The following is a 24,981-nucleotide window of genomic DNA, read 5'->3' on the forward strand; positions in this document are numbered from 1 at the left end:
ATTAGAAATTTGATCCATCCACAGAGCCATAGCTGCAACATGCTGAACTCCCAAAAACTAGTCTGCGGGAACTGCAGGAACTGTGGGTGTAGTCCCATTACTTGCCAATTACCTCTCGAACTAGTACATCTACCTTCTTTGTCACAATCTCTAGAGCCTCTTGAGGTGCAGGGAACTCACTTCTGTCTCTCACCTGTTAAACAACTAGAGTTCTAGTCCCGATTGGATTGCTACTCTCATCCTACCTCTGGTCGCCCATCCTTAACTGTGAGTCACAGAGCGGCAACTGGCTCAAGAACCTTGGCTTTTGCCTCACCCGAATGTGTTCTTACCATTCGTGAGAGAAAAGAGTGATGAGTCAGATACCAATTTGGATCACCATATAATAGCATGAAGTAAATCAAAAGTGAGTTTTCCTAGTAACATATAGCCTCTCGAAGAGCAGTATAGACATCTCTGTACTATTTAGTAAGACTCCGCTAGACCTATCTTAGTACGATTAGATCAACAAACCTAAAACTCTGATACCAACCTTGTCATGACCCAAAGCATCATGACTGGAAACCACACCAATCCCCCTATGTGCTACCAACACTTAACATCCTAAGTTACCCAACATCCAAGAATTCTAGTAAGAAAATAACAAGTACAACAATTAATACTAAGTATAAAAAAAATCAAATAAATAGCAGAAGTCTAAACTATTACATCCCCAGAATTCAAAAGTCACCATACTAAAACATTTAATCAAAAATTTCTAAGAGTAGAAAATGAATAAATACTAAGTAATCTCAAGGTTTAAAGGGAATTACATCAAAATAAGGAAGATCTGCGGCAGTCCAATGGAAGTAGCTCACCCTCAGATTTGGAAATAACTTACCTAAATACGGGGTCTAGTAGACGCCTCTGGATCATAGTCTGCGCTCAAAAGAAAGTGTAGGAGTCGCATCCCTACTAATACTATGTATCTGTAGACATCATATGTCGACTAAGATTAGTAACAGATATATAATCACATTTATAAAGCAAGTAGACAAGTAATTCCACATAGTCAAACACATAAGTCACAATTCAATAGAGTCATCAGAAATCACTAACAATTATATGTGTAAATAGATATAGTTACAATCATCATATTTCTAACATACCACAATCCATTCATCAATGTACAGAGCAAGAACACTGTATACCAACACTATGGAAGTATAACTCTAACCATTTATATGAGTATTAGTATCATATATCATATATCATATATTATTATAAGTGGGAACATCACAAATGAAAAGTTGAAATACCAAAATGCCCTTGTAAAATTAAATGACTCTATTGCCATTTTTAAGGTAAAAAAAATCTGATTTTCCCACTTTTAGTTATCTTTTTTCACAAATTATTTTAATTTTAATTAATAAGAAGTCCAAAAGTCCATGTAATGTGGATAACATCTTATAAAAAAAAGTTCAAAGATCACAATTGATCTTACAATCGTTTATAAGTCAAAATGGTGAGTCTTATTTACAGTTTGAACTTCTTTTTCATTTCCTCTCTGTTAATGTTTTGTTTAATTCTTCGAGCTCTGCTCTTAAAATTTCTCTATTAGAAACTTGTCTTTTTTTCCTAACTTTTCTGTAGAGTTTTAGGTATTTACCTATGTATATTCAATTTTGATATAAAATTGTAGGAAAATATGGGTACTAGAAACAGAGGTTAGAGGCTATTTGAAGGAATTGTTTTTCCAGTCATATAAAGGGGATTGTTGTACACAAGCACAAATAAGATTAGATTTGTTGTGCACATGAAATACTTTTGTCATATATCAAATTAAATATCAGACGAGGTAAAGTAATTTAACAATGAGAGAATTTTTTAGTCTGTACTTAAATTTTTATGAATATTATCATTTTTTTGTGTATGAAAAATGTGATGAACATATCTTTTGATATCTATATTTCTTGTTTAACAATGATGATTTAATTTTGATGTCGAGCAAGGTCGCTGTATACGGATACTGTGAAGTTTATAGTTATCATGATCACATTCTTTCTTCCCTTTTGAATCTCCATGTAATTGTTATTTAATTTTAAGACTGTCTTTCTCTTTTTTTCATCTCTATTTTATTTTATTATTTACAAAACAATGACATGATTCTTTATTTATCGATATATAATTCATTCCCTTTTGGATCAAATTATCATGATTTTTTTAAAATTTTAGGATTAGATTTTCCCAATTCAAAGAATCTATGCATATACTTTCTAATTAGTAATTATATTTAGATAATTAATACTATGGAATAGTAATTATGTAGGAATAAAGGGCTAGAAAATTTACATTATCTTAAAAGTATCCAATTATGAATATATGTTGTAATTAATGTGATGCAGTAGAGAACATTTTACTATAATAAATAATACTAATAGATGTCCTAAATAAAGGTGGTCTTACATATTCTCACGTTGTATCACTAAGATTAGTGTTACCATTTATTGTTATCAGGTTCTTCGTTTTAGTTGTTTTCTTCCCAGTTTGACAATATTCATGAGTTGTGCAGTTTTCATTCACAGAGGTGGTTTTAAAACTGGGAAATTGCTACTTATAAAGTTGAATTGCGTACTAAAAACTCACCAAAAAATTGAAAAACTTTTAAATTTTTTGTTAACACTGCTCTAACAACAATTTTTATGCTAAAATATTAATATTCATTCTAACAAAGATTTAAAAAATTGAACTTAAAAGAAATACAAATAAAGAAAGCTATAGTATATTTTTGGGATTTAAATCTTACTATTACATAAGAATTCACAATGAATTTGCATTGAGAAATCTTTACATTTGTAAAGCTAGTTCTTTGAATGCTATATATACATATACAGTACAAGTGACATTTGTAATTTACGAAACATATAAATTTCTTATTTAGAATACTTTGTTGGACTACACTAGAGATTTATTTAAACACTTTAAAATAATAAAATCATCCCACTTTGTGTTACTATATATAGATATGTCATTATTTTTGTTGTTGTTTGTGTATAAACTAAAACAATTTGAAAAGTGTATTCAAGGTCCTTCAATTTAATAAGCTTTATAATTTAACATTTTCTTTCTCTGTTCTTTTTCAACTTTGAGATCAAACATCATGTTTTGGATATAAAAAATATAACAAACTTTTATTTTGTTTTATAGCACAAATTTGTTATTAATAGATGTAACTTTTTTTTTTAATTTTTTTTATACTTATTGACATAAGCTACACGCGCAACGCGCGTACCCAGAAACTAGTTATATTAAAAGTGGAAAGCCACAAATTTAAAAGTTGAAATACCATTTTACGTCTACACCTAATTAAAATATAATAAAACATATACTTGATTAAATAAAAAATAAAATAAAATTTATTATCAAGTAAATTCCTCCTATTAAATATAATAATTTGTATGTTTTAATGTTAGATTACTACTTAATTGAAAGAATTTTTAATCTTCTTATACATGTAGCCTTTATATCTTCTTTATAAATTTTAGGCGAAATAGTCTGGTGGACCCTTGTACTTGTATGAGTCTGTATTGTGAACCCTTCTACTTAACCATTTACCAATTAAATCCTTAAACTCAATCAAATGAATATTTTTAAACCCCTCTTATCATGTGTGTAGTTCACTCGCCCTTGAACAAATGACATGTCAAATCCATGTCACATAAATTAATAACATGTCAAAATTATCTTCATTATTTATTTTTAAAAATTATTAAACAAAGTTTTATTAAATAAAATATAAAATAATAAATTTTAAAATTTATTAAGCAAAATTTGGGACTCCACACCTCCTCTCCTTATTTCAACAGTGTAAATCTAAAATCCACCGGCGAAAGTCGTCGCCGCCACCGCTCTTCTTCCCGGCGATACCTGTACCCGTCTCCATCTTCGTTGCAAACCTCACTATTTTCCTTTCCTCTTTCTCTAACCTCCAAAAAATTAGTAACCCTAAGCCGAAACACCACTGGCGACCCCTGCATGCCACCAAGAACCGCCTCTCCTCTCCATCCTCTCTGTCGTACCAATATATAATGCCCCTTGTTGCCTCCCATTCGGGTGAAAAAGGATTAGTGCCGCCTCTCTCTCTTACTCCACTTTGAATCAGTAGACTCCGACGAGCACCACCATAAAATCACCGTCGCTTTCTCCCTGCAATGATAACAACTTGAAATCTGACGACAAGGAAGTGCCAATGTCCTGCTAAAGGTGATAATAAGTGTGGAGAAGAAAGAAAAAGGGGTTGGGGCAGGAATGGGGATGGCGACGAACAGTAGGTGGAGTTGAAGGAAGAAGAAGACTTTTTTTAAAATTTACTTTTTCTTTTTTTAATTCATTATTTTATTTTTTAGTTTTTTTTTAGTTTTTTTTTAAAAATATAATATTATATTTTTAAATATTTTTAAAATTTAAATATGAAGTTCACCTGCCTTCACATGCGTGTAGTCACACTCTCTTGCCAACTCAACCATCTTAATGCCACATAAGCATGGTCAATGGTAAGAGGAATTTGATATATTGTATTTTACTGAGTTTAATGGTTTAGTTGATAAATGGTTAAGTAGAAGGGTTCACGATACAAACTAATGGTAGCCTTTTCACTTTTCAACTTATCTCCTTTTATTAATTGTTTATATTATATTTGTAATACCCCAGAAATTTTTTTGAACTAAGACTTGAACCATCCTTCGTTGTGAGTAGAATTTTACCTAGGAATTAAAATTTCTTAAGTGTTAAGGTCACTAGATGTAGCACCTTGAGTTCCAAAGAGAATTAGATTGGAAATAGCAAAATCTGAAATTTTGCAAGTTAAGCTAAGTATGAGTTTTGGGTCGACTTCAAACGATCATAACTCCTAGCTCAGGATGAGTTAGGTGTTCTACCAGATACCATAGGAAATATCTTTGAATTATCTTTCCAACGCAGCCGAGTTTGCTAAGTTTTGAGGTTGGGATGAGTAAGATATGGCCTTTTGAAGATAGGCTGCCCAGTTAAGGAAAGTTAGCCGAAAATAGAGAGGGGTATTTTGGTCTTTTCCTTACCCAATCAGATTTAATTAGTTTTTAGTAATATTTTAAGGGTATAATCTGATTAGGATCAGTTTTATAATCCTAGTTTACGCCTAGGGTTTTAGTTGAGAGAAAAGAAGAAGAGAAAAGAGGAGAAAAGAGGAGAGGATCAAGCGTTCGTTGAGATTCTTGCGTCTTGTTTTGGATTTTCGCCATGGGTTTAATCCCTAAGAGGTATGTAAGCTTCCATAGTGTTGGGTTTGTTCACCCACACACCAAACATGTTATTTTCAGTGCAAATTTCATTCTTGAAGTTGAAAGATTTGAGTTCTTGATGAGTTCTTGATAGGTGTTCTTGAAGTTCATTCTAAATCTTGTTGTGTTGGGTTTTGGATGATTTCTTAAGATCAAAGTGAGTATTTTAAGGGATCTATTGATTATGTTAGAGTGTACTTATGTTAAGTAATCAATTCTAAGTGATTGGGGAAGAAACCATTTGATTTTAGGCGATATAGGGTGAGAAACCGAGAAAAGAAACTTGTTGAATTTTCTGGGTTGGGGCCTGGCGCGATGCGCCTGCCAGAGCTCCCCAAACCCACCTCTGAAGTTTAGGGGTTGGTGCCACCCATAGCGCCAGGGTCGCCTGCCCCACCCAGTTTGTCGTCGGTTGCCCCGTTTGAGTTCGTTTAAAGTGCACCTTCACTCCTTTTCGATTCTAACTAATCTAAGCTACTTCTAAACACCTAAAATCATTCCTAACATGATAATAACCTTGAATTCATAAATTAAATTCAAGGTAGAGTTGAGAGTTGTTTCAAACCTTTTTTATAAGGTCCCTTAGAGTCTTTTTGAGGAGTCTTCTACAATTACTAGTAACCTGTTTCAAGACTTGAGCAAGTAAGTATGAGGATGAGGAGAATGTATTCATGAATCTACTTTGTCATCATGAGATCCTTCATATCATGAACCAAAACTCTTGAATTCATAATTCACATTCAAGAGAGAGTTAAGAGTAAAGTTCAAGTAGGTCTTTGAGTTCAATTGTGAATCCTTTGAGATCAACTATCGATTTGAACTAAGTTATGAGAAGGTAAGTAAGAGAATGAGAAGAGTCGTATACATGAGTCCATGTTTTTATGTAGATCATCGAGTCAAGTTGTTTCATGCCCATAATTCTGCATGAACTTCGTAAGTTGAGCATCTTTCAGAAAAGTGGTATCTTCAAGTTTTAAACCTTTAAGTGTTGAGTTCCTAATGCCCTTTTGAGAAGTATCATTGAAGTTCTTAAGTTCCAAGTATTGAGTTCTATCTATGGTTATTCAAAACCTTGCATTGAGTCATTCATGTCCCTAATTCGGCATGAACCATATTTTAAGGAGTCTTTTACAAATGTTTTAACTTTGTTTTAAGACTTAAGCTTTGAAGTTAAGTAAAGAGTAAGAGTAAAGTCTTTTATAAACGTTTAAACTTCGTTTTAAGGCTCAAGTTTCAAGTAAAGTAAAGAGTAAAGAGTTGAGTTCATTTCTCAAAAGTTATTAGGGGACTAAGTGTTCCCAAAGAAGTTTATAAATGATTTCACATTTGAGCAAGAAAGGAACTATGATTTCCAAAAGAGCCTTTGGGCTAGTTTTCAGTAAAGGGAACATCGATTCCAAGAGAGCCTTTGGGCTAAACTTTGAGCAATTATCTCAAACTAAATAAAGAGGTGTTTAAACCATATATGAGCTAAAGTATATTTTGGGAGTAATATTGAGCACCAAATTGGGGACGCGAGTTCATATTAACTCAACTCTCCATAAGAACCATGTAGCCAACATGGGATTTAACGGGTCATACTTTTTAGATGATCACGTAAGTTAAGCTAGTGGATCCACTAAGTTAAGTAAGGTCCTATACCGATGGAAAGGTATAGGATGGTCCTTGGCAGTGCGAGGTAAAGTGTTGTATCATCACTATAGCTCTTAAGGGATGGTTGTTGGTTAGAGAAACTCTCACAAAAGTTATTGTATTTTTATATACACAGTTATTTGTATTTCTACATACATTTCAGAGTTATGTTGAATCCTTGCATACACATAGAGTTGACATCATGTTTTTTTTAAATAGCTTTTCTTTATATTGCATTTGCTTTAAAAATTGCTTTATATTGAAATGAGTCTAGTTATGTTGAGTATTTCAAGTTGAGTACCTTAAGTTGAGTATCTTGAGTTGATTTGTGCTTCATTGAGTTGAGTATCATATCTTTGAAGTTGAGTATCTAATCCTTGAGTTGAGTATCTTATTCTTAAGTTAAGTTGAGTTCGGTGAGTTTGAAAAGAGGTAAGTAAGTTTCCTTTTTATCAAAGTTCAAGCTTATGTTATGGTTTAGAATTCCCCTTACATGCTCGTACATTCCACGTACTGAGCCATTTGGCCTTCATCTTCTCTTGATGCAAACACAAGTATTCAGGATCATTAACAGGAGTTTCGTTGATACATCCGAGAGTTCGAGTTAGCTATGGTGAGACTCCTTACTTCCGGAGGATTTCATTTACCTTTCAGTTATATCAGCTGTTAGGATGTCGTGGGTCTTGTCCTAACTTCCATCTTTATCAGTTAGAGGCTTCATAGATAGTCAGTATAGTTGAAAAGTATGTATTATTCATTCATTTTATTTAATGTTTTAAGGACTAAAGTTGCCTTTTTATGGTAAGTTGTATATATTTTGTTATACAGAGTTTTTTTTGGACTTAAAGTTTGTATTTCAGTTTTATGAACTTTTATTTCAGTTTTAAGTTAGTCTTCCGCTTGTAGTCAGCCAAGATGATGGTTCGCTTGGGGACTAGCAATGGTTCTTGAGTGCTGGCTACGTCCAGGGTGTAGACTCGGGTCGTGATAAACTTGGTATCAAAGCCTAGAGTTTAAGTGTCCTAGGGTGTCTATGAAGCCGTGTCAAGTAGGATCTTATTTATGGTTGTGAGGGCCCCACTTCTATAAATGAGGGACTGTAGACATTTAAGAAAAATTTCCCTTCTCTTAATCGTGCAATAGAGCTATGTCCCAGAGATTTTATTCTTACTCCTACGTTTCTCAGAATTCATTAGACTACCCATCATACTAGAAGTGGTTGAAAAGTAAAGTGTAAAGATCCTTATGGATGAGTTGTTCTTAGCAAGAGTCTTAAGAAAGTCAAGAAACTCCAGAGGGGCTTAAGAGAAGCCCAAAAGCAAGTTAAGTGTTCAGTTTCAAAGTAATGCCTTCATATGAATCATGCATTTGAGCTAAAAGAGAGTTGTACTCTCTTCTTTAAGTCTTGTTTCAGATGAGATCCTCATGAGAAAGTATGTTTAGAGCTTGGGTAGTATTCTCATCCTAAAAGATGGTATGAATGACGAGATCATGAGCAGTTGTAGTGAAAGAGACCAGAGTTAGAGGAAAGTATGCAGAGGTTTAGTAATCCTAGAAAGGGCGATGGTGATGAGGCAAACTATGTTACTATAGTCATGCACCTAGTAATTTATTAATGAAGAGTTTTCCCTTATGGGTAGACTAAGAAGTGATGAGTTGTGAAGATTGCATCATAGAAGGTAGAGTGTGTTTTAGCTAGAAAAGAGTTTGCGATGAAGTGTCATTGTGTAGGTAATGACCAAGTGTATGTGCTGAATAGAAGCATAGAGTATTCATGAAGGGATAGATATAAACTAGGCTTATGATATGTTTGAAAGGGTCATGATGTACAGAAGGTTATAGAACTGATTAAGTAATGAGGTATATTATAGCAGGCGAGCAATCGTATTGATATTCGGGTTTAGTAATAAACATTAAGCTTGAATTTGAGATGAGTGTCATGATCCAAAGAATGACAACATGAGGGTGATGATGTTAGTCTTGAGATTTGATATGGTAGACTTGACATAGAGTAGGTGAGGATTTGATATGGTTGTTGCAATGAATATGAGTAGGACAAGTGAGAGACCCTAATTTTAGATAAGGGCAGTGAAGTGTGGCTAAGTCACAAGAGTAATAAGAGCGTTAAGAGGTGTACCGAGAGGGTATGTAACCAGAAGAGGTTAAGGGAAACACCTTAGAAAGAGGTCTTAGTACCGCTTATAGAGAGTTTGGTAGGCATGAGATAAACTTCTCCCAAGTGTTAGGTTAAAAGAAGAGGTAGACTATTTAGAGATGATGGAATATGTCCATAGTTTTCAAGTGTTATCTTTAGACCTAAGGTGGAGATGATAAGATGAGAAATCAAGTCAAGTGCTTGAGAGTAAGATAGTAATGAATTCCAAAGAGTTTGGGGGATATCTTTTTAAAGGTCATTTTAGTAATGAAGTGATGTTAGAAAGAGGAGGTTAATGATCATATCGTGATAATGATGGTGTGATAGTTCCATCTAAGATTGTAAATAAGGAGGAAGATTAGAATGAGGTTTTAATATGAGAAATATTTAAATGAGAGCCCTTAGTTGGCTCTGAAGGAGTTTGTTAGTAGGAGTCCATGGAGCTCCTAGAGTACTAAGCTTGAATGTGGTGGTAGGAAGTAATGGTCTTGGGAAGAGATTCCCTATAGAGAGGTATAAACCTGAACCTAAGGATTTGGGTTAAGCTTGAATATAGTGAGAGTGTACCATTAGACGTAGACCTTAGTAAGAGTAACCCATTCCATACCCAGTCCAGTAGTCATTCGAGGACGAATGATCCCAAGGGGGAGATATTGTAATACCCTATAATTTTTTTTGAACTAAGACTTGAACCATCCTTCATTGTGAGTAGGATTTTATCGAGGAATTAAAATTTATTAAGTGTTAAGGTCACTAGATGTAGCACCTTGAGTTACAAAAAGAATTAAATTGGAAATAGCAAAATCTGAAATTTTGCAAGTTAAGCTAAGTATGAGTTTTGGGTCAAATTCAAACGATCATAACTCCTAGCTCAGGATGAGTTAGGTGTTCTACCAGATACCGTAGGAAAGATCTTTGAATTATCTTTCCAACGCCGCCGAGTTTGCTAAGTTTCGAGGTAGGATGAGTGAGATATGGCCTTTTGAAGATAGGCTGTCCAGTTAAGGAAAGTTAGCCGAAAATAGAGAGGGGTATTTTGGTCTTTTCCTTACCCAAACAGATTTAATTAGTTTTCAGTAATATTTTAAGGGTATAATCTGATTAGGATCATTTTTATAATCCTAGTTTACGCCTAGAGTTTTAGTTGAGAGAAAAGAAGAGAAAAGAAGAAGAGAAAAGAGGAGAAAAAAAGGAGAGGATCAAGCGTTCGTCGAGATTCTTGCGTCTTGTTGTGGATTTTAGCCATGTAATCCCTAAGAGGTATGTAAGCTTCCATAGTGTTGGGTTTGTTCACCCACATGCCAAACATGTTATTTTCCGTGCAAATTTCATTCTTGAAGTTGAAAGATTTGAGTTCTTGATGAGTTCTTGATAGGTGTTCTTGAAATTCATTCTAAATCTTGTTGTGTTAGGTTTTGGATGATTTCTTAAGATCAAAGTGAGTGTTTTAATGGATCTATTGAGTACATTAGAGTGTACTTATATTAAGTAATCAATTCTAAGAGATTGGGGAAGAAACCATTCGATTTTAGGCGAAATAGGGTGAGAAAACGAGAAAAGAAACTTGCTGAATTTTCTGGGTTGGGGCCTGGCACGATGCGCCTGCCAGAGCTCCCCAAATCCACCTCTGAAGTTTAGGGGCTGGCGCCACCCATAGCGCCAGGATCGCCTGCTCCACCCAGTTTGTCGTTGGTTGCCCTGTTTGAGTTCGTTTAAAGTGCACCTTCACTCCTTTTCGATTCTAACTACTCTAAGCTACTTCTAAACACCTAAAATACTTCCTAACAAGATCATAACCTTGAATTCATAAATCAAATTCAAGGTAGAGTTGAGAGTTGTTTCAAACCTTTTTGATAAGGTCCCTTAGAGTCTTTTTGAGGAGTCTTCTACAATTACTAGTAACCCGTTTCAAGACTTGAGCAAGTGAGTATGAGGATGAGGAGAATGTATTCATGAATCTACTTTGTCATCATGAGATCCTTCATATCATGAACCAAAACTCTTGAATTCATAATTCACATTCAAGAGAGAGTTAAGAGTAAAGTTCAAGTAGGTCTTTGAGTTCAATTGTGAATCCTTTGAGATCAACTATCGATTTGAACTAAGTTATGAGAAGGTAAGTAAGAGAATGAGAAGAGTCGTATACATGAGTCCATGTTTTTATGTAGATCATCGAGTCAAGTTGTTTCATGCCCATAATTCTGCATGAACTTCGTAAGTTGAGCATCTTTCAGAAAAGTGGTATCTTCAAGTTTTAAACCTTTAAGTGTTGAGTTCCTAATGCCCTTTTGAGAAGTATCATTGAAGTTCTTAAGTTCCAAGTATTGAGTTCTATCTATGGTTATTCAAAACCTTGCATTGAGTCATTCATGTCCCTAATTCGGCATGAACCATATTTTAAGGAGTCTTTTACAAATGTTTTAACTTTGTTTTAAGACTTAAGCTTTGAAGTTAAGTAAAGAGTAAGAGTAAAGTCTTTTATAAACGTTTAAACTTCGTTTTAAGGCTCAAGTTTCAAGTAAAGTAAAGAGTAAAGAGTTGAGTTCATTTCTCAAAAGTTATTAGGGGACTAAGTATTCCCAAAGAAGTTTATAAATGATTTCACATTTGAGCAAGAAAGGAACTATGATTTCCAAAAGAGCCTTTGGGCTAGTTTTCAATAAAGGGAACATCGATTCCAAGAGAGCCTTTGGGCTAAACTTTGAGCAATTATCTCAAACTAAAGAAAGAGGTGTTTTAAACACATATGAGCTAAAATATATTTTGGGAGTAGTATTGAGCACTGAATTGAGGACGTGAGTTTATATTAAGTCAACTCTCCATAAGAACCGTGTAGCCAAAATGGGATTTAACGGGTCATACTTTTTAGATGATCACGTAAGTTAAGCTAGTGGATCCACTAAGTTAAGTAAGGTCCTATACCAATGGCAAGGTATAGGATGGTCCTTGGCAGCGGGAGGTAAAGTGATGTATCATCACTATAGCTCTTAAGTGATGGTTGTCGGTTAGAGAAACTCCCACAAAAGTTATTCTATTTTTATATACACAGTCATTTGTATTTCTACATACATTTCAGAGTTATGTTTTATCCTTGCATACACATAAAGTTGACATCATGTTTTTTTAAAACAGTTTTTCTTTATATCGTATTTGGTTTAAAAGTTGCTTTATATTGAAATGAGTCCAGTTATGTTTAGTATTTCAAGTTGAGTACTTTAAGTTGAGTATCTTGAGTTGATTTGTGCTTCATTGAGTCGAGTATCATATCTTTGAAGTTGAGTATCTAATCCTTGAGTTGAGTATCTTATTCTTAAGTTGAGTAGAGTTCGGTGAGTTTGAAAAGAGGTAAGTAAGTTTCCCTTTTATCAGAGTTCAAGCTTATGTTATGGTTTAGAATTCCCCTTACATGCTCATACATTCCACGTACTGAGCCATTTGGCCTGCATCTTCTCATGATGCAGACACCGGTATTCAGGATCATCAACAGGAGTTTCGTTGATACATCCGAGAGTTTGAGTTAGCTATGGTGAGACTCCTTGCTTCATTTACCTTTCAGTTGTATCAGTTGTTAGGATGTCGTGGGTCTTGTCCCGACTTCCATCTTTTTCAGTTAGAGGCTTCATAGATAGTCAGTATAGTTGAAAAGTCTATATTATTCATTCATTTTATTAAATGTTTTAAGGACTAAAGTTGCCTTTTTATGGTNNGGATGTCGTGGGTCTTGTCCCGACTTCCATCTTTTTCAGTTAGAGGCTTCATAGATAGTCAGTATAGTTGAAAAGTCTATATTATTCATTCATTTTATTAAATGTTTTAAGGACTAAAGTTGCCTTTTTATGGTAAGTTGTATATATTTTGTTATACAGAGTTTCTTTGGACTTAAAGTTTGTATTTAAGTTTTATGAACTTTTATTTTAGTTTTAAGTTTTTGCATGCTTAAGTTAGTCTTCCACTTGTAGTCAGCCAGGATGAGGGTTCGCTTGGGGACCAGCAATGGTTCTTGAGTGCCGGCCACGTCCAAGGTGTAGACTCGGGTCGTGACAATATTATATTATTATTATTAATATTATAATAATAAATTTTAAATGTGAGGAGATATTAAGTCAAAACTTAAAAGAAAAATAATCATAAGAAAGTATTACATTTATTCGGAAAGAAAATCCACTAAGCCTTTTCCACTTCTCTTAGTTAATTTAAATAACTTAATATAGTAGTGTTTGACCTCATGAAATGTGTATCTTTTGGAATCCAAATCAAGTTCACTTAAGTAATTGGTATGTCATGCCTCGGAAAAGTCAAAGAGTTGTATTTGAAGTACATAAATAAAATAGATACATGTACGTGTTTCATCTTCCAAATTAATTTATGTTCTTAATTAATATTTGTCTTTAATTTGTTGTAACTCTTGACCTTTCAACTTTGTAAGTGAATCTTCATATTCTAAAGCTATATTTTTTCGTATAAATACAAATCTTTCAATAGTATTTCCATAGAAAGATTTATATGTGATACAATTTTTGAATGTGGAAGACTAGAGAAGCTTTAATCAAGTGAAGAAAATTTCAAGACAAGAGACTTTGTGTCAAAATTATAAGGCATAATGTGATTATAGGAATGAATAACACTTAATTACTAGAATATCGGAGCTTGATGTATTTGTTTTTTTTACTTATTTGCCGAGATTAGAACTATGATAAGACCCCTCCATTTATGTAGTTGAATGCCACTTCCGTTAACTTATCTTCCAAGATTTTTCACTATTTTTTTATGGTCAAAAGGTTGAATGTTTATTACTATAGCTTTGTTTCAATTTGCATTATCAATAAAAAGAGACTGTCTTAGAATTTTTCTATTTTCGTTGGTTGCCTTGTGCTAAGCTTGCTCCTGTGATATTTTTTTCTTTATATTTGTAATTTCATTTTAAGAATGTATATGATTGAAGGGTGTATTTTTCCTATAGAAAATAAAACAAATAGAATCATCATAATAGCCTATAAGGCATGTAAAAACAGACAATTAACGCCTACAAGATATTCTAATATCAAATTATTAATAATACATTTTTCCACCTTTAAGTTTAAATATTTGTAAAGAATTATTCTTATATGTGCTTGTGGATAAAATCTATATTTTTTAGACAATTTTTATTAAAATTATTAAGAGATTCAAATCCCAAAGTAAAAAAAAATGCTACACCAAAATGCTTAAGAAGTTAGAAGATCTTTTAACCTCTGACCAAATATTGCTCCTATTTTATTTTTAACAAAAAATCGTAAAATATTAATATTGTCATTTTGACTCTCCACTAAAGTAAAATCAGATTTATTTAATTAAATATTAATATTTTAATTATATAATGACAAAATCAAAATACCAATTGTTGCACTCTAATTCTATAGTTATTTCGTTCTAATTAAGTTTCCTTAATTATAAATTTGAATTACTTAATTGCATTAGTAATGAGAAGGAGAATTCCATCTTCTACTAATTAATGTTAAAACATTTTATCTTCTTGAAATGTGCAACTATTAATTTAATTTCAACATTTTTATTCTATTCTATGAGACAAGAAAGATATTTTAAGGAAGTTAATCATAAGGTAGTGTGCCTCTATGTTTGTTTTTGCTACTTTATTTTGTCTTTTAAAACAAATATAAAATTTATATATCGAAATTATAATAAGGGGAGGACTAAATGCAAACGAGTTTCTTCTTATGAGTTAACTATACACTAAAAACATTTTCATTTTACTTTTTATATTTTTGTTGTAACTCAAATGCAAATTTAAAGGATATTATGTAATTTTTAATAATTCATATTCATCGTTATGGAGTACACGTGTAATACAGTGCCTAAATACTAGTTACATTAAAAGTGGGAAAATATTTAGGTAAAAGTTAATTTACGATTTTACCCCTATATTAAATTTAAATGTTATAAACTAATTAATATATTAAATATCTAATTAATAAAAATGTTTTAAAGTCTTTTCACCTCCTATATATATATATATATATATATAATCCTATTTGTATTTTTTTAATTAATAAGTAAATTTTTTCACTACTTATAATTTATAATATTTTAGAAGTTATCATATTTACTTTAATCTTTCAAACATCCTATTCTTAGAATGAGAAAACCAAAATTCAAACCATTAATGATTTTAATAATGCTGAAAAAAGAATTCTATGAGTCACTACACTTATTCGTATAAATATATATTTGTCATGCTTCTTTTCCTTCCACATATTCCTCATTTACACCTCAAATTTTTTAGTTATTATTGACGATTTTGTTTGTGCTTATGAGTTTGATGTTAGATTTTTTTTATATGATTTCTAACAATTATTGTACAATTAGTTCTTTTTACTATTTTATTTTTTGTATATTCATGTTTGAATAAAAGAAATATTCATTTGAATATTGACCGTATTTGAGTTGATCATGACAATATTCAACATATCTATTAGTTTAGTTTTTTGTTTTTCATGCATAATAGATATATATACAAAGAAAGTCGAATAATATACATACCGTTTAAATTTATTATTTGCAATACAAACATTGTATTAAGAACTTTCAAGTAAACGTGCAACGCATGTTCCTAGAAACTAGTGTATAAATATATATAAGTCTAACCAAACTATGCTATCAAGGCGGAGAGTACTAATCTGGGATCCAACTGGTGCTCAAACATGACCTCGAGCCCAACAATAATAAGCATAACTCAAAGGATCATAACAAGCCTATCGTTAAACGACTAGCGAAGGGATCAAGAAGAGCTTCCAAATCAAAAAAAAGGGAGAAAAGCTCAAGGATTGACACCTTATCCCATTCACACCGCTCTAGTCTATGAATGAGCACAACTAGTGCCAAACTACGACTATGACAAGCCTCCAAAGTCTCAAACACCAACACACGGTCAACAACCCAAAATCAAGCCATACCAGAAGCAACTTTAAACTCCAAGGGTGAAAGTACACACTTTAAAGCACCTAAGGCTTAAACCTAGACTAAGGCCATAAATTACCACTTCCCACTATGATACACGTGCTAAGGCATACTACAAGTAAGGCTACAACCTGAACTAAGGACCCCGACCCCCACAACACAAGTCTGACGCTCCCACGGATGTCAAGAAGTGATAGAATAACATAAGTATAACACCTCAAATTCGAGAAAATGGAAAAAATGTAGCTTTCCAGGACCTGGTGCAAGAACCATGGAAGCCACCAACGGTCCGTGGTCTGACACACGGTCTGTAGGTGGGATCCATCGTTGGGGTCCACGATTTAGGGATCTCTGATCCCACCCACGACCGACCAGTACGTCCGTGGTTGGATTCACGGACCGTAGGTAAGGGTCAGCAACCAATTGGAGGAAAATGGTTGTTGGGTCAACTTCAAACGGTCATATCTTTTAGCATAAAATGAATTAGGTAGCCCATGACCTATCAAATTAAAGATAATTGAAATCTCTTTCCAACGCCACTGAGTTTGCTAAAATCCAAGCTCAGATTAAAAAGTTATGCTCGTTTTAGTGTAGCCATGTCGGGAAAACCATGAACCACGATCGGTAGTTCAAACGATGGCCCGTCAATCCCGTAGTAGATAGCCTTCGTCAGTTTTTAAGTCAGGGTCATTTTTGTCCTTTCCCTATCCATTGAGGCACTTAAACTAAGTCGTTTAATGCCTAAACTATATCGTTTTACTCAGTATAAAACTAATAACCTAGTAAGACATACCGAGAACCCTCATTCTCCAAAAATCATCCAAATTAAAACGAAAAGAAGAGAAATAGGCTTCAGTTTCTTTCAAGAACAAGCAACAATGTTCATCAAGTTTTAGCCCCGAAATTGAAAGGATTTCTTCGTAGATTTCGTCGCTAGCTATGTTGAATTTCACTGGTGGGTTCCTTTCATCCACTAGGTCCCTAAAATTCAGTTAGTTCCTTGATTCTACATAGCTTGTTTAGACCTAGGGTTTTTTAAATCTTGGAGAATTGTTATGATATAGTATCCATAATCTAAATAACATGTTTTCTTGGAAATATTGCTTAATTCCTTGTATAAAACTCGAAACCCTAGTTTGGTAAATTCTCTTAGTTCATGCATTATACTTGCTAGGTCAGTTAAACAGAAAATCATGCTCCAAATTTTGAATGTCACATTCGCAATATATAAATGTTGCATTCTCAGTTAGCATGCCAGTATTTTGAGTTATTTAGTATTTAGTGCATTGACCAAGTTTTCAACATTTATATCAGTATACAATTCAACATGTTATCTTCATGATTAGTACTTGGTCATTGCATTTATCATAGCTTTTCAGTTATGTTTCAGTATTTATATTCTTGCTCAGATTATGTCATTGCTCAGTTATGCTTTGTTCAGCTCATATATATTTGTTTAGCTTAGTATCTATATCCTGCATGCTCAGTACATTTCAATTACTGACACATACTCTACACTACATCTTTTCATGATGTAGGTTCAGGTACTCATCATCCAGATCACACTTAGATCGATTCTCGGTCCGCATTCAGTAGCTTTAGTGGTGAGTCCTCATATTCCGAGGACAACATACATGCTTTCATTTTAGTCATTATTTTTAGTTTCAGTTTTGTTAGAGTTAGCTAAGGGCATGTCCCAACAAATCAACTAAGTTAGAAGCTTTTCAGACATAGTAGTAGATTCAACTTAAGTTGTTAAGTGGTTGTCTCAGTTATCACTAAATTCTTAGGTTATTTCACTTATTATTCAGACTAGTTGGGCTTGTTCCTCTTCAGATATCAATTGATTTAGCTTCCGCTTAGCTTATTTTACTTAGCTATATTCACTATGTTCATGATATGCTAGATTCATGGTTAGCTTGGAGTCACTCGTGATCCTAGGTCCCGTGTTACGTCAAGGGGGTAGCCTCGGGGTATGACAAACTTGGTATCAGAGCATTAAGTTCAAGAGTCCTAGGGTGTCTAAAAGCTGCACTAATTAGAGTCCCTTTAATGAGTGTGAAGTGCGCCACACCTATGAGGGGGAGGCTACAGAGTGTTTTAAGAAAAACTTCACTTTATTTGCTATTCTTATCGTGTGTGAGGTATGATCCAACTTCTCCTTTCTAATTTGTCGTTATATGTTTTAGATCATGCCTCCTTGTAGAGCTAATGCACCGAATGCTAATACAAGCAATGCTAACGTAGTTTCTCCAGTCCCGAATCATAAGGTTACGAATGCAGAATTTTGGAATGCGGCCCAACTCTTGGCTCAAAGTTTGGCCAATCAGAACAATAATCAGGCCCCAGTTCCTCTAAACACTAATGGTGGATCAACTTCAACACTACACCAAATTTGAGTATTAGTGACGAATAATTTTGTCACTAAACACTCATAGTTTGTCACAAAATCATTTTCGAGACGAAAAATAATTTATCGATCAATCGTACCTAAATCATTGGTCACTAAATCTATATAGAGATGATTTAGTGTTGTGTCACTAAATAGAGTTCTATTAGCTACGAAAATAATTTTCGTCTCCAAATGTATAGTATTTATGACAAACTTGGTCGTCATGGAAATTATAAAATTTTGTAGGTAATAGTATTTTTTCGTCACTAAAGAAGTTATTAAAGCCGGCGAAATTGATGTGTCACTAATTATTTAGTTTAATTGGTGACGACATCATTTGTCGCTAATGTCATATGCAATTTGTAGTTGAACAAATGTTATTTGGTCACTAAAAACTACCTTTTACATACAAACTTTCATTTTGGCCATAAGCATATAAATTAGTGACATTTTTATTTTCCTACAATTTTGTAGTTAAAAACAATCATGTCGTCGCTAAAAATATTTCTTTTACCGACAAAATAAAATTGTCACTACAAAATATCATAATTAGCGACGATCACAATTGTCATAAATACAAAGTTAATTTATACGTAATAAGTAGGCTATTTTGGGACAAAATTATACTTGTCACTAAATGTCAATACTTTTACGAAAAAAATGTTACCGTCTTAAAAAGTATAATGTAGTCGTCACTAAAAGTTAAGCATTTAAGGACAATATTTTATTATTAGTCATTCGTACTGATAGCCTTTTAAATTTATATAGATTCCCACTAATTTAAAATTTTATACAAAAAATACAATTATTAAATGATACCTTAGTAGCTAAAACTTCATAACCCGGAGTAGTTTATGATATAATAACACACTTTTTTTTTTGAATGGAAGAAGCAGAAGGGGTGAACGAGCGCTGCGGTAACGAGCCGTAAGAAAGATGAGCAGAGCATTCCTTCCGCCGGCCTTTATAGGAGTAGGGGAGCGTGGTGAGATAGATAGACGTCCAATCCTGCAGCAGCTAGTTGCTCGGCTTTAGTCTTGGGCTGATCTCATACTTCAATCAACAAGCAAGATAATAATAATAATAATAATAATAATAATAATTGCACTTGTATTTAGTATTAATTAAGAACAATTAAAATGACATTGAGATGATATCTCATTGCATACTCCATAAAGAAAAACTAATATTAAGTACAGTTTATTCAACTTGAAAGTATAACTGAGATATACTAGACATAAATAAAACTAAGATAAATATACGGATGTTGCTTCTCAAAATAGCATTTGCAGAAGCATTCTCTAACAACTAATTTTGATTTCTACTTTCCACATCCTGTGTAAAAGAGGGAAAACATCTAAGATTTGGCAAACTTTATGATATCATGATATAAAAAAACTAAAAAACTATAAAGTTATGAAATGTACCTCAATTGATTACAGGTAATTGTGAAGTAATTGCAGCTCATCTATATATTTCCAAGAATGTCATGTAACTGCATGACAAACTTCTGTTTTTCGGGGCTCAAAGCACCTCGTATGACGTCTGATCTTAAATAATTCGTCCATATAAGTCGACACTTTGCCACAACGAAGAAGACTACAAGCTTTGGGAGACGACACCAGCCACCATGACCATTTTTCAGAGCATAAGTATTGGGAAAGGTCAGTCCTCATAATATGGTGCAGCCAATTCGGAGCATAAGTATTGGAAAAAAATATCAACTAAATTTTAGAATTTGTAAATAAGAAACTCTCAAGCATCTTAGCATGAAACTCAAAGAATCAAACCAGTTATCTTTAAAATATAATTTTCTAAGAGAACTCCAAGCAGAGAAGATAATTAAATAGACAGATTATAAAAAAAAATTAAGTTTTAAGTACTGATGTTCAATTGTAAAAAGCCTATAGCATATGTACCAAATTACTAACAAGCAGAGTTCAAGTCAATTTAGAGAAGTAATAAAACCTCCCATTATCAGAATGCAATACTATTGAATAAGATACATATAGTAAAGAACCAAAATACAGCTAGATACATATATGAAATCATAAAACAAGTGCTCATTTGGTATAAAAGAATCACAAAGAAGTGCTCTCACATATAATATAAATAAAAAGAAAGACAAAAACAAATTAATAATTGGTGAAATATATATGAACTCAAAACATTTATTACCTGCAAAAGATACAATAAAAAGAAATGATAATTCAAAAATTGGTGTTACCTCTTCTAGTATACCAGAAGAATTTCTCGGATCAAATAACTTCATTGGCTGCAAATATATCAAAGCAAAATAAAATTTTCATTCTCACTAATTTTCTTAAGGCTAAGAAATGGGACAAATAGTTGTTACCAAAATATTAAGCTTTTACCTGTACTTTGTTGTGCGTTTCTTCCTTAATTCCATGATATTTATCCCAACATTCCTGAGATTTTAAAAGATAAATATTAAAACAGGAGTTAAGAAAAAAGTATTAGAACCGAAACTTACAAATAAGAAATTATTTTTTTCTCTCTGAATCGGGTGAGGAGAAGAGTTGCAAAATAAACATTTAGATTTAGATTTCGAGAGTTGTAAATGCTTACACTTGAAATTAGGGAATATGAAACGGTGGATTAATAATAAATGATAATTATTCCAGTATTTATTTATTCTTGTAGTATAAATTGGATATATTTGTATTAAAATAAGGAAGAAAATAAGAAGCAGTGGATTAATAACATATGGTAATTATCGTGGTATTTATTCTTACAATATGAATTGGATATACTTACATTAAAATGAAGAAGAAATATTTAAAAATTGAAAATAGATCAATACATTTCCTTGAGCCTGTTTAGTGTTGTTGCGAAAATCTACTTATTTCTAAAAGCACTTTTTTTAAAATGGCTTTTTAAAAAACTTCTTTTGAAAAATAATAATTTGTGTTTGGCTAATTTATATGAAATGTGATTTTGATAAGCAAATTGTGTTTGACTAATCTTTTTAAAAAAGTGCTTTTGAGAGTCAAATTATGAAAAAGGGTAAGTATTAATGTACTTTTAATATTAAGATTATTTTATAGAGAGAAACTATTTTAAATATCTATTAGAATTTTTTTAATTAAAATATGCATATTCAAATGTTCAATCAATATTATACATTAATTAATTAATAAATAAATAAAATATTAATATAATACTAACATGATGGCTTTAATATAATTCAACATATCAAGAAAAATAAATTTAAAAACAATTCCACCAATTAAGCTACTCGTTGACACCCAATTTTGGCTCTCCACATTTAACTATAGTAATAATTATAATGGTAATAATAAAATATATATGTTATGAAATTTTTATAGGAATACAAAAAAAAAAATTATTATTTATTTGACTTGATAATTTTATTTCTTAAATGTTATTTCTTATAAAAAATTAAATATATTATATTACTACTTACTTTCTCATTTTTTTTAAATAAATGTTTTTCTTCTTAAGAATTGAATCTATTGTGGTTCAAATATAATTCCTTTTGTCGCAATAGATATTTTTCGTACATTTATTAAAATTTAAAAGCTTAGTTAATGGATGATTTACTAATTTATATTAATTTAATTTTAAGAGTGACTAATTTTATCAAATAAGCTAATCTTGCAAAATAATTATCACTTATGGCTATTTAATAAAGAAAGTAGTTATAATTTAAATGAATTCAATTTGAGCAAATTTGGCAATCCAAGTCTTATTAAACCGGCCAATCCGTGTATGCCACGTAGGCGAGCACATGGATTGTGCTTCTTTAGATTCGATCTCAGCCTTACAATCTAATCTAACGGCCTCAATTAATTCATCCTTTTACTATTATATATATATAATAATTATTTATTTTTAAACTCTTTATTTTTACCAACCGTCCGATCAAATGATCGGACGGACCAAATTAAATACCAAAGCTTTTCATCTTTTCCCAAAGTTGTACAACCCCTACCGCCCCTAATCTTTCAACTCCCCAAGTTCCTTCTTCCCCAGAAGTTTCACCCTTTCCCAGATCCTGCCAAAGAAAACGGCTATGGACCGCCGGAAAACAAGAACATCCGGCGGTCTCCAACATCCTCCAATCCCCCATCGCTTCACAACTTCTCCTCCTTCCCCAGGCGCTGCCCTGCCCCGTGCCCCATCACTCCTTCGTCCCATCAAGTTCGGCCATGAACCGCCGGAAAACAACAATATCCGGCGGTCTCTTGCTTTATGTCTCCTCCATCACCCTTTTTGATGAAAAGAGACACCCTACGCCGCCTATGCCTGATCCCAATGGCCCCAAAAATCTGAAAGGGTTGATGTCGATTTGATTTTAGTACTGTTCTCCGCCCCCAACAATTTTTTGGTTTCAAATCCGACTTTGAAGTTAGATTTCGCCTATAAAAAGGAGAGAGAGACAATAAGCGAGGAGGACAACAGAAAAAAGGGAAGAAACACACTTCAAATTTAAGAAAATTTCTATCTTCTTTCATTTTTCGATTTTGGATCTTGGATTCGAGTTTGAGAAAGTTGGGAGTTAGAATCTTGACGTCGAAGTTCTAGTTTGTTGCTCTACACAAGGTTAGTAATCACCCTCGTCTTACGTTTTGCTTTCAGTTTCTGGAAATAAGAATATAATTTTGTGTCGTTATCTAAATTTTACCCACCTAAATTCGTTTAGTTATAAAAAATGTTAGTAAAGATTTGTAGTCAATGAGAGGGACTGTTGATTTACCAATCTGATTGTGTGTGTTTTTTTTTTACTTCTCTAAATGTAAATGCTACCTCTTAGATGTATTTTGTTTACATAAACTAATTTCAGGTAGTAAACTTAAGTCGAATCGATGTTCTGTCCTCTATATAATTGAAATCAGTTTGCTAATTTTTGTTTGAAATCTTTACATGTTCATGTAACTAAGAGTGTAATGTTATGAGATTAAAGGTCTAGTTGAGAAGTTTACTCTTTGTTTGATCTTTAGCTACCATGATTACGATTTGATCAGTGAATCAATGATATGGTCTGTCGATCAAGTATATGCTTTGTCACGTTAATTTGATGGTTTGTTCCAATACATCCGACTCTATGTACAATGTATTTCTGCTATTCCCTTTATGTTTTTAACCATGAAACCACTTGAGATGTTGTTAAGATAATTCATATACATTTGTGGAAATCAAAATGTTTGGCATTTGCTATCTTTGACATGTTCTTTTTTTTTTCTCATATGGATCAGGGCTCATTCCTTTTAGAAATAACTAGTACATATCTTGCTCTTCTTTGGCTTACTTCATTATTTAATGTTACATAAATTGAGCTTGTAGGAATGCATCTCCAAAGATTTCTTTTTAGTTAAAAATCAGATGTCATGTTGGGATCAGTCACGTGGGCAGCCATGTCCAAAGTTAGCTCGAACTCTTTTCATAATATTTCTAAGTGAGGACCACCCATATATAGATATGATCGTATTTGTTAGGACTATCTCTTAAGACGATTAGTCATAAAGCGTTTCGACAAATTTGTCGTTATATGCTTAGCTTCTCAAATCTTGGTTATTATCTTGAATAAATTTCTCTCTCGTGAGATAAAAGGAAATAGCTAAAGGCCTGGTGTTCTTTTCCCAAAAATTACTATTCTGTTCACAGGTTCAAAGAGTCTTGTCCCGGTTAAGAACGTTAGTTTTGATAGATGTAAAGTAGCTTTTCTTAGGTATATAAATTATTTGCTTACTTGTTTAAAAAGTTTTTCTTTCTTGGTAAATTATCTTCTTCGGAGGCAAACAATAGAGGTTTGCATCTGTCAACGCATCATAGAGAAATATTGGTAGTATACTGGTAGGTTTAAGGTTCTGTATGTATCCGCATCCAAAGTTATTTATGTTGTCATAATCGCTCCTGAGACTCAAAATACGAGATATTAGAAGAAGCTAAAATTTGAAATTTTTTGAAAATTATCCTTGCTTTGCCATCCTGATTTATTTATTTCTTGGATGAATATTTTATTAACGCAATTATTCTATGATTCTTTCCGCTGAACTGTTTGTTTAAGAGCATTCCAGGAACTGCTGAACTTCCTTTTTATCTTTTGATTCTTAGATATTCTATGCTACCATTGATGTTTGTTTGTCCAATCTTGTAGAAAAAAATATACAAAAGAAGAAGAAAAATCTGTAAATAGTATTGCAAAGAAAGAAAAAGTATATTAACATTAGATAAGATGAACATTTCTTTTGCAAAACGACAGATGTATCTAGACAAAGGCATTAGCATTACAGGGAATCTCTTCTACGAGCTTCAGGAGTAACTAGTTTCTACATTTACCATGTGATAATTAGCTAGAACATTTGAGCTAATGGTACTACATTATGACAAATGAAGAATAATATTTGCTAGCATTTTGTTAGTTAGGATGCACTGCTTTTATAATGTAGTACTGCCCTTCTTTTTTTTTATGTGTTTAGTAAGTCATAAAAATGAAAAGGGGTATGTTTGTTTGGATAGTTAACTACCTGCTATTTTATTACACACGGTGTAAGAATTTTTTTTAT

This window comes from Solanum stenotomum, chromosome 7, assembly GCF_019186545.1.
Source record: "Solanum stenotomum isolate F172 chromosome 7, ASM1918654v1, whole genome shotgun sequence".
Lineage (NCBI taxonomy): Eukaryota > Viridiplantae > Streptophyta > Magnoliopsida > Solanales > Solanaceae > Solanum > Solanum stenotomum.